This window comes from Egretta garzetta, unplaced genomic scaffold (assembly GCF_000687185.1).
Source record: "Egretta garzetta isolate BGI_Z169 unplaced genomic scaffold, ASM68718v1 scaffold393, whole genome shotgun sequence".
Classification (NCBI taxonomy): Eukaryota; Metazoa; Chordata; class Aves; order Pelecaniformes; family Ardeidae; genus Egretta; species Egretta garzetta.
Genome location: NW_009259238.1, coordinates 446,172 through 454,943, shown reverse-complemented (window position 1 = coordinate 454,943; position 8,772 = coordinate 446,172). Strand labels below are relative to the sequence as shown.

General features: G+C 40.6%; 1 protein-coding gene across 3 annotated transcripts in view; it reads left to right on the top strand.

Annotated features, from left to right (window-relative positions):
* Nucleotides 1–8,772, top strand: part of FGFR2 (fibroblast growth factor receptor 2) — an 80,229-nt gene that overhangs the window by 31,701 nt on the left and 39,756 nt on the right. The gene's annotated exons all lie outside the window — the stretch shown is intronic.

The following is an 8,772-nucleotide window of genomic DNA, read 5'->3' as shown; positions in this document are numbered from 1 at the left end:
GACTGTTAAGCATGTGCTTAGTAGTATTAACTTAGTAATACCAAAATCCTGTTGACTTTAATAAGGCTTACACATATTTTTTTAACTGCTTGGCTAAATTAGGGCTTGAAATCTGAGAAACTGATTCCATTCACCCCTACTCTTGCTGATTAGCCTGGATTGGTGTGAGCAGTTTTATTGACTCTGAAGGCACTGCTGTCCAAAAGTAATCAGTTTGGCTGATATAATAGGACCTGCTGGTAGTGCCTTTGGGGATCTGAGCTGCGGTTTCTGAAGTATGTCTTAAACGGTCTTTGCTCTCTTCAGGCTTATGGGATGATCTGAAGGTCAGAAGGTCTGTGAATAAAACTTTTGATCAATCAGTATTGAAAGTAAAAATGAATTTGATTATTGTAAGCTATTTTTGGCTGATGACTGATAGCCCAACTTATCTGCTATGGAAAATCTTACTGTGAGTTTGGGTTTATGTGACCAAAAAAGTGACACAATTTTCATTCCCCTATTTCTTGATTGGTTTTTACATTAATAAAAACAGATCTCTTGTGTTGTTTTGGATACTCTTTAAAAGTAGTGTCTTATTTTGTCTGGGACCACGTAAATCTGCAGAAACCCCGAAATCCAAAAGAAAAAAAGTGCCAACTTCTCAGCAGCAAGAAATGAAAACATTCCCCACAGAAATGCCAGTGAGAGCTAGCCTTTGTGGAGCAGAGGAGGAAAAATATAATTTTGTGATGGGAATGCTGTCAGACTGAAGCCCCAGTATGTTTAGGCCTTCAAAGCCAGTCTGTGAACCACCCAGCTCACCTGTACTTGGTTTTAGGTAGTCAACACTGAAAGAAGTGAGGATTTTTATAGCCTTGGCAATATTTAGTCATCCTTGGTAGAGTGACCTATGGGTATTGTTGAGGTGAACTGAGTGACTGGCAAAGCCATTTTTGTTCGAACACTTGTTTAAGTGAAGTTTATGGAGGGTGCAGCAGCAACAGCTGCCAGAGATGGTAGTAACTTGTGTTCTGCGTGCCTCTGTCCTCTGCTGACCACCTTGCTGGAGGGTGTGGGCTGCTCGCATGGGCTCGCCCAGGAAGAATGTAAGGAGATGATGAGTGGTGGGATTTTTTGAGGTATTCTGGGGGTTGGGTTTGGGTTTCTTTAAATCCTTTAGGGAGCCTATATTGCCTCAACTTTGGTTTTGCTTAAAACTGTTTTTCAGTAGGCTATGTGGAAGTAAAAAGCCAGTTTTACAGTACTGGGAGTTTTCCTTGCTGAAATTCCTTGCTGAAATGAAACTGGTTAAAAATTCCCATCCCTTCTCTGTCCCCTGCTCCTTTTCCTTGTTGCCACCCCAGTCCCAATCTGGCACATTTCATGTTGACCGTAAATTTCTTCACCCTTTTTTTCTATTAAATGTGTTCGTGGATGATGCAGTCACTTGAGCAAATATTTGTCAGAAAGCCTCTCACCTCATCTCCCCCTTTGAGCCTTTCGAATGTCTTACATTGAGGAATATTGTGCAGAAGTTTATTTTTCCTGGCAGTAAATTATAGTGACCTGTACGAATGAATGGAATGATAATAAGGATTATGTAATTTATTTAGAAGTCTATTCCTTTCCTATAGAGAGGCAGAAAAGTAAATACTAGGTTTTTCAAAAGTGACTAGTTATTTGGGGTGCTGAGTACTCAGCTTATGGCACCCAAAGGCGCCCTGGTTTTCCCTGAGTGAATATTCAGCATTTTCTGATGCTCAGGCCCAGTGAGATACGAAATCAGAAGTCCAAAAGTGACTTTTGCAAGTCACAACCTGCATTTTGGAGTTCTGCATACTTAATCGATTATTTCACTTCCTTTTTGCACTGAATTTGATGAGCTAAAGGGTGTAATTGTTTGTTTACTTTGAAAACATATATATGGGAATGCTCACCCTAAAATGCCTGTGTTGAATTTACTGTGAGTCAGGAGATACTGCACTGGGACTTTAACCTAAGAGGGGGATTGATCTTAGAGAGCTCAGCCATTTCTGTGTTGCCGAAAGCGTGTAATAATTGTGGAGGCTGGGCACAAAATTGCTGAAGCAGTAAATTAAGACTGGCCAGAAGGGGAAACTGACAGTTTTTCTAGTTAAGAGAGTTCTACAGAAGTTAATTTTTTGCTTTGTTTGTCTGTTCTCATACGGATTTTCAGTTCCCACAGGGTTGTGGAGAGTTATGGATGTTTGTTTAGAGGCAATTGCATATGTAGACTGCATCTTACTAACTTCAGGTCGTAATTCTAGGTCAAGTTGTGTGTGGAAAACTGACAGTTGAAAGCCTCTGAAATTGCTTTTCCTATATGGTTTAACTGGTTCCAGAGTTGATTAAGTGTAAGTAATAGAAAATGGTATTAAACATGGTAACGTATTACACTAACATGAGCATCTGACTATATGGTGTAATGTAGAGAACCCTCTGATTATGTCACAGATTTGGGAGGTATCCCAGCAAAAATCATGCCAAATAATGACACAATGCTATTTAGGAGTATCCAGTATTACTTGATGCCAACAACTTTCCAAACCTTGAACTCTTGACAATTAAAAGCCTGGAGCCAGCAGGGCTGAGTAGTTTTCAGACAGAATGTAGGTGTGAAGTATTCTTGTTTTTACCTTGTAATTACTTGCAAGAACCCTCTTAAAATAGTCAACTCAGCTCAGATGGTCTCATTCAAATTTATAAACCTGGCAAAACCGTTGCACTGAATTTTTTACAATGGGAGTAGAAAATACTGAAGAAAAAAGCAGCAAGTCATTGGCAGCCTCTCTCTATTGCACGGGATACTTGTGCACATTGACAGCGTTAGTGGGGAATTGTCCAGTCAAGTTGGCCAGGATATTCTGTGTTGGACAAAGTTGTTCTTTAAGTGTTTGGGATACCCCAATCGACTGCTTTTTCCTCTCTCCTCCTCCTCCATTTCAAAACAGGGGCTTAAGCAGGCTGTAATTAGGGCTTTGCTCAGGGATACAGATGTGTTGGATTGCAGTAGTGGCAAATGGTGGCGATACAAAACTCCATTCGCATCCTGTGAAAGGGAGACGAGTTGATTTTAGCTTTTTATTGGAGTACTACCCAGAGGCTTCAATTAATATCGGATACTTACTGTCCAAGGCAACATGCCAGTGCACAGTAATTGCTTACAACCGAAATGCACAGAGGCTGGGAGAAGGAAGTGTCACTGTCCATTTTATAGATGAAAAACCGAGTTGTGGGGCGATGAAATTTCTTGCCCTGGGTCACACAGGAAGCTGGTGGCAGCGCCAGAAAGTAAAGCTGGTACTTGAATCCTAATCCAGGACCTTAATTAAAAGAATGTTCTTTCCATTGTACAGTTTAGCCCATCAGCTGGTTTTTTTACATGCAGCTGAAGTGCCTTTCTATTCTCTGGTAGGTAGAAACTCACATTTTTATAGTAAGCTTACTAATAGACTAACTCCATTCTCATTAAACATATGTAAAGTCATGCAGTCTTAAGGGAGGACAATTGTAAACGATGTGGTTTTCACTTATGAGTTGTATTGTAGTGAATCCGGGTTGTAGGAAGCAACGTGGGAACGCAGCCACTGAGACTTGTATATAATTAGATTGCTCTTGGATTGCAATTATCACTCGAGTACAATTTCAGCAGCAGCAGTTCTGTTTAAGCATGGAAGAAACTAATTGAATTTATATTTTAATGGCATAAAATAAAAGGTTAATCTTTGAACACTCCTAGTACAGGTAGCCATTTCTGTCCTATATAATGTCATCATCCAGGGAAACAAAAGATGGTTTGGTTTCAGATGAAGTTCAGCACATTACCTCATTTACTGGGTTTTATAAGCAGCTGCCATAGCACGACAGGTCTTCCAAGAATGTGTAAGGAGACCCTGCTGTTTACTTGTAAAAATGAGTATAACTTGTCACAAATGTAAATTTTTTTAAAAAAATAAAGTCCTTTTGCAGCCAGTTTAGCTGTACTTTGACTGGTTTCTAATTTACCTAATAGCCATGCCTTTGGTCCTTGTTACTGAGGAGTGAACTCCAGGGGTGGCAGAGTATCATGCAGTTGTCCCTTAACAGTAATTCATATTTTCATATGAAAACAGTGTGAGAATAACTTCTCATTTGGGAAGCATTTTAAATGATTCTCAGTTTAAAGCTTGTGCCCTAGAAATCTCATGTATGAGTGGTTTTACTGATGGCTGTGCAAAAAACCACTTTTACTCTGAATTCTTGGAGGGTTAAAGGGCTTTAGGGTGAATTTTATTCTTGCTTTTTACAGTACATTATTAAGAAAAAATCTACTTTTTGCTATTGATACTTCACTGTTTATATTTCCCTTTGTTAAGGCAGAAGAAAAAACTTTGCTTTTGTTTCTACTGTTTTTTTTTTTTTTTTTAGATTTTCATGTGCTCTCAGAGTCTCTCTAGCTGTGAACATGGCACAGATACATATATTTTTTTTTTAAAGACATGCTTCCATTTTGTCATTCCCAAATTAATAAAAACATATGCATTGTTATTTGTTTTTTGCTGAGGCTTGTTTTGTTGAAATAAAGTTCAGAATTAGTTTGACTTAACTATACTATATTCCCTAATTACCAAAGAATTATTTTTAAGATTCATGTTATATACGAAAAAGGAACTGACACCAACTAAATACATGCCTGTGATGTTGCATCACTGATGTCTGGCAGGAGTTAAATGTAGGTATTAGAACCAAGCCTAAACTTGCATTTCTGGCAGATGTGCTTGTAGTTGTTGACTGGCTCTTTACATGGACAGGCTTTGGCTTGACGTCTTCACCCAAGTGCTTGCGGCATGGGACATGATGAGACAGGGGCTGAAAGCATGAAGGAATCCACGCTGATGCTTGCCCTCAGGTATTTGGTTAGGCTGAGAGGGAAGAAGATTTTGTTTAATGTACTGATAAGCTTGAGTGTGGACTTTACACCTGGCATTAGGCTTTTGGCAGGGTGCGTGCATCTGAGAAGAAATTGCGCAAATTGTTTAGTGCTGGAGGCAGTGCGGTTCACTCCTGAAAACAAAGACCACAGTGTGATGGTTCAGCTCTGGGAAAATGAAAGCTTATGGGTTTCCCCCCCCTTCCTTTCTTAATAGGGTAAAAATATTCCAATCCCCCAGTTTTATAGCATTAAAGCTTCTGATTTCATTGGAGTAGACTGGCTAAATTACATTTTATGGACAAATACTAGTGTCATTACTTCATCTGCTGGGTGAACAGTGAATTTGTCATGTTTGGAATGCTTCCTGCAGTCTGCTGGGGGAGGACTGGTCTCCCTGTCCCACTTTCTGTCTTATTACAGCCCCAAGGCAGGTATTTCTCTTTCTTTTGATGAATGATGAACAGGATATTGTTTCAGCTCTGCTATTATCATTTTTATTCGTGCCTTCTAATTTGTGCAGTATCCTACTCCTGGAAATGCAAGTAGGAATATGCAGGAGTTGTCTGAAGATGATAACAAGACTGTTGCTTTGTTAGATGTGCAATTGGCACGTGTCAAAAACTATGTCTGTGCCTGATCAGAGGGGCTTTTTGACCTGGTCCAGTCTTTTCTCAACAATTTTGTTACTGAAAAAATTGGCAGTGTATTTGGCAGTAAATTGGTAAAGTTACATCCCCTTAAAAAAAGCGGGGGGTGGGGGCAGCTTGAATTATCACAAATATAGAAAAATTGTAAAAATTGTAAATGAACTGTGATACAGAGTGGATGAACAGACAAACATGAGGCAAACATGAGGTTATTGATCATGACCACCTTGTTAATGAGGAGTTTGCACCTGCATTTCTTCATGTTATCCCCAAGCGTGGGAGGAAATGCAGAGGTGGGACAACCCCATGGCTGCAATGAGATAGCTGCCCGTGGTGGGTGAGATGCATCCTAACTGAGACCACCACTCTGGTGGCATTGGAGATAAAACTAGGATTTAAAGACATGTAGGAGAGGTGGAAGTGGATGGAGATGGCACTTAGTGGTATACTGGAGTGGTAGGCATTGGGGATTGTGTATTTAGCTGAAGCTGGGGTTGATGGCACTGGGAAGATACAAGAATGAAAGCGGGTCCAGGGGTCTTCCCAAAGGTTTATAATGCAGGAGAGAAAATCCTTGAGGGATGGGTAGCAGGGTGAGATAGGTAAGGGGGCAAGAGATCTGGCAGTACCTAAGTGTGGACAAATCAGTAAAATGTGAAATTCTGTGGCTATTAAAGGTTGCATTTACAAGCTTCATGTTGGTGTCCTCTCCTCTTGCTGCTCTGCAAACCACTGTGTGACCTGAAATCCAGAGGTGGCTATATTTTATAGGTTTTCAGGATTGTTTTCATTAGGTCATTTTTGGATTACTACTGTTCCCATGGTGCAGCTTCAATGGCAGTTGTTCCATTTAAACATAAAAATAAAGTGAAATCTAATTTAATTAACAAATCATAGTTTATTAAGCACTTTTGAATATTGAACTGCTCTGTAAATATAAAATATTTTTTCAGGTTGCTCTTTAAAAGGTTGCATGACTGTTGAAGTTTTTGACTGTCCATGAAAGACAGATGCTGTCAGAACTCAAGCTGAGTGAAGAACTCAATATGACAGTGTATTAGTTGGAATAAAGTTAGTCTTTACCATTTTTACAAGATGTTTGTGAAGTCTAAGATTATGTATACTTTTAGGGATTTTTAATCACTGTCACAAATTAGGTGATCAAAATAGTTGCTTTTAGGTTGTGTTCTGTCTTTAAAAATGAATATGCTTGCGCTGGCTAGTGTTTGTTTCTGCAGTATCATTTCTGCTATTAGATTGGATTATTATGCTGCTCAGTAATGTGTATTTAATTTCAGCAGTGGGTTTTAAATGTATGTTTCCTTTGATACCTCTGCTAATGCGCTGTCTAGAATGTTGGTGAAAACCTCCTATGTCTACATTTGAATGAATATTCCAACAAGTGGCTTTATCCCCCCTTCTTCTGCCCGCTGAAATTCTCTCGGAAAGGCAGCTCTGTCACCCACTGCTCAGCCAGAGGCTGGTGATGGTGCTCCCGGGACAGCGAGGAGTGGTGTGCGGAGCTATAAACAACTGAGAAATGGTCAGATGCGAGGAAATAGCTGTGCTGCTTTTGCATGCGTCTGGCTTCATAGGAAGCTGGCCATTCGATTGTATGCTGAAAGACAGGAAAATGTGGATGCAGAAGAGAGGAGAACTCCTCTAGACAATAACAGAGAAAAACTTCCTTGTTCAAAGTTTGTGTCCAAGCATGGCCAGCCTAAGTGCTTGCTATGAAAACTCTTGCATCTTCTGTCTTGCAAACTTTATCTGGATTTACCTGAATTACTTGAAATGTAATGAAATATGTATTTGAAATACAATCAGGGTCTTCCCAAGAGCAGTCCAATGTTTAGAACAGGTTATTGATTCTTTGTTGCAGAAATGAGTGTGATCCTGATGGAGGGAGGTCTCCCCTCCTGACATGGGATCACATGATGGCAAACTTCATCAGCAGGGGAGGCAAGCCCGAAGGCTGTGTGAGGTCCAACATAGACATGTCTTGAGACTGAGCCAGGATGGTCTAGCACAGAGCACTGAAACTCTGGGAGCTGGAGCTTTTCTCCTGCCCTGAGAGCCTGTGCACAGGTATGGTCAGTCAGGGGAGGCAGAATACCACAGTCCTTCTGGTAATTTCACACCTGCGTTCCTCAATAGAGCAAGTGTGCTGTGCAATAAAAGGGGGAGAAGTGTAGAAAATAAGAGGGCTTTTAAAGATTCTGCAAATCTTTTTCCATTTTACTTTCAAGGCAGAGCTGTTTTCAGGAAGGGAAATTTGGAGGATGAAAAATATGCAGTCAGGTCACAGTAACAACAGCAATAATAACTCCCACCGTGTGCTTTATGGCATCACTGGGTGCACTGGTGAGTGAAACCCACTGCAGCTGGGAGAGGACATCATCCTTGTGGGAGAGATGCTTTTTGCCAAGCATACGGTAAACCTTCGGCAGAGCCTACTGGAGAGCCCAGTCCAACGATGCTGGACCCTAGCATTGTCTCTGGTTATTATAAATAAGCTGAGTGCTGGGAGCTGTGCACAGTACAAAGGGTGATACTTCTGTGTGTAAAAATTAATGCAGGCTCTGGAAACAGCCAGAACAATAAAAATTTACCACTTGTCTGTGAGAAGTCACAAGTTGTTTTTCATATACTCTTGTAGCCTCTTTTTTTCAGGGCACACTGAAAAGAATTTCAATTAAAATCTCAGGTCCTCATAGTTCTGTTTCCCATGTTTTTTCCAAACCAAAATAAGGCCTCTCCCCTCTTTGTTCAGACATGCGTGAAGCTTTTGCTTATGCTATGTAAGGAATACTGTGAGCAAGCTCCAAGATTGGCATTGTACAACTCTTGCTGCTGTGACTTTTTGGGCTCCATGGGGCTGATGAAACCCACGCTGTGTCAGATTGACAACAGGGCTTTGCTTTAAAGACAAACTGGTCTTTAAAACAAGAGCGTTCATGTTGCCTGCCTTAGCCCTGGGCTTGCTGGATGTTCCCATCTCTTTTAACCCTCTGATATATGTATTATTTGAAAGGATAGCTTGTTTTCACTGACTTCAGTGGGCTTTGTATCAAGCCAAGTAAGTCAGTCTTGCTTGCTTCTTTTCCCCGGCTTGCAGCCATATGAGAAAGGGGGGGTGCAGATGAACTTATGCTGTAAAGGTCTTATGCAAAGACGAATTTTAGCTTCAGCTTGCTGTCCTATGTGCAT